Genomic DNA, 2,731 nt, shown 5'->3' with positions numbered 1-2,731 from the left:
AAAAATTAACAAATATATATTAAAGGTTCACTCAAGGTAATTTTTGTTCAAAAATCTTGTTCCTTAATAAATTGACTCTTATTGTTTCCGATTTTGTTCTGTCACTCAGGAATTGTATTTTTCATAGAAAACATTGAAATGTGGTTTTTTCACGTTTATAGAATTATAATTAAAGGTCACTCTGGGTAATTTTTGATGAAAAATATTGACTTACAAAGAATATTGGTCAAACAATTGAATGGATTTCTTCGCCCGAGATACAAACGTAAATTGTACTATAGTAAAAACAACTTGAAAAATTTAGACGAAAACCAAATTTGGTAAAGAAAACAAACCTTTGTCGACTTATAAATACTAATTTTATTCCCCGAAAGATTTTTCAAAAATCTCTTCGAAACACTTTTATTGTAACAATTTAATTGAAGAAAAATATTTTGTATAAAAATAAAAATAGTACAATTTTTACATACAATTCTTAAAATGAAAAAACTGTGTGTTAAAGCACAGTCCAATCCGACTATTTTTTCGAAAGTTATCCGATACACAGACAACCACAACATCTATAAGAACGACAACGTAGACGCCAGAGAGACACAGATACCGACGTAAAAACTTGTTTTTCTGACTCAAGGAGCCTCAAAACGTCGAAATTTCATGAAATTCGCGAAAGTCATTTTTCGCATAAAACTCTTCTCATTATGGATGAGAATGTGATAAAATAATTATGGGGCCTTGAAAAAGTAGCGTTTTTTGCCTCTTGACTTCTTTCCATATCAAGCTTTTTTTGCTTCAAATGCCCATTTTGGTTGGGTTTTTTGGACTTTGAAAATCCTTTAACTTTGGTAAGTTTTATTTGATCAAAAAAAGTTATCAAAGTTAAAGTCCAATTCAATCCGACCAGTCTTTCGAAAGTTATCCGGTATAGAGAGAACAACGATGACGCCGGACAGATAAACAGACCCCGACGTAAAAACTTGTTTTTCTGACTCAAGAGGCCTCAAAACGTCGACATTTGATTAAATCCAAAAAAGTGTTTTTTCATAAAAAAAACTAATACCTTCTCATTTTGGATGAGAATGTAAAAATTATCAACAAGATTTGTAAAAAATCTTTCAAAGAATAAAATGATTGTCTCGTAAGTTAGAACCGAAAAATTACTATTTCAAAAAGATGAAAGTTGTTCTATATATTGAGCTATACTCGCGATCCGGACAAATCGGGAAAAGAAAGTAAATTTGAAAATTGAACTGCAGTTTGATTTAATGGCTTTTAAATGAACGCTTTTATTCAATTTCAAAATCTTTTTGAAGTATTATTTCAGTATAAAATATTCCATTTTTAATCTATTTAGTTTGGAAATTAAAAAAAAAACAATTTTCAATAGTAAACATTTTGAAAAAGAATCATCACAATTTCAGAGTGACAAATTTAAACTTTGAATGTTACAATTATGATTGTTTTATTTTTTATTTTTATTTCCAAGGAAAAAGTATTTCATTTTGATTCTTGAAGAACAGGATTTTACAAAAATGTTAGAAAAAATGGCAATCAGTCTAAAAGACATTTAAAAGTTTCCGAAAAAATTTTAAATAATTTAAAAAGATTTGGAATAATTTAAAAGAGAATTGATACTTTTAATGATTTTAAAATGTTTTGAAATGTTTACTTTTTATTTTGAAAAATTATATAATTTTAAGAGGAGGTATAAAAATATGGCCCCGTTGAAAAAATCCCGAAAGGGATGAACGAAAAATCCTAAAAAATGAAATCTCCGGCACCTGAATAATAATTTTATAAAAATTGTATTAAGAAATACATTAAAAAACACGTGCGCTTTGAAAGAAAAAAATGTTCTGTCTAAATTTTCTTCGTACCTACATAAGAACATTTTTGAAACAAACTTTTCAGGATTCAATTGAACATCGATTTATATCAAAGTTTATTTTTATTATTTTTTTATGAATAAAAAATTCGATTTTTCAGAACTTTTAAATATTTTTTTCAAATACTATGCACATTTTCAAACAAAATTTTTCATACAGAAATATATATTCGATTATTGTATTTTCAATAAATAAATAATATTTAATAAACAATTTATTGAATTGTTTAAATTCATGAATTTTCTAGTTCGGATATTTTATAATTCAGCCATTTTCTTCAGGGATTTTTTAAATTCGGTAATATGTTATTGTCCGGAATTTTATTTATTTTATTTTTCGTGAATTCTCCAATTCGACTTTTATCATTTCGGGAATTTTATTTTTTGGTTATCTTTCAATTTACGAATTTCACAGTGTCGGGAATTTTATGTTCGGGATTTTTCAGTCGCTTTTTCCGAAAAATAAAATTGCCACATCACTGTTAGTCCAGTCAATGAAGGATTTGAGAAAAAAATTCGTGAAAGTAGCATTTTTTTCACAGATACGTTGGTAGTGGCTTTATAAAGATATTGTAAAAAGTCCCTAAACATACGTGTACGGCAAAGTTCCGAAATTGTGGAAAGGGTTAAACAATAACATTTTTTTAAAAATTACTCGAGAACGGTTGATTTTAGGTGGAATATGGTAATGTGAAAAAATATTCATAATTTTATAGTGCACAAAAAAGGTTCTATCTATTGTGGACCTATTACACAGGCCCACAAAAAAAAAACAAAAGTGTCTGTGCAATTGACCAGACCTATATATTCTTATGTATTTTTCGACGCTGAATCCGAATTTGCAATAAA

This window comes from Belonocnema kinseyi, chromosome 3, assembly GCF_010883055.1.
Source record: "Belonocnema kinseyi isolate 2016_QV_RU_SX_M_011 chromosome 3, B_treatae_v1, whole genome shotgun sequence".
Lineage (NCBI taxonomy): Eukaryota > Metazoa > Arthropoda > Insecta > Hymenoptera > Cynipidae > Belonocnema > Belonocnema kinseyi.
The sequence above is the reverse complement of the archived record's forward strand: the minus strand, read 5'-3'. Positions refer to the sequence as shown.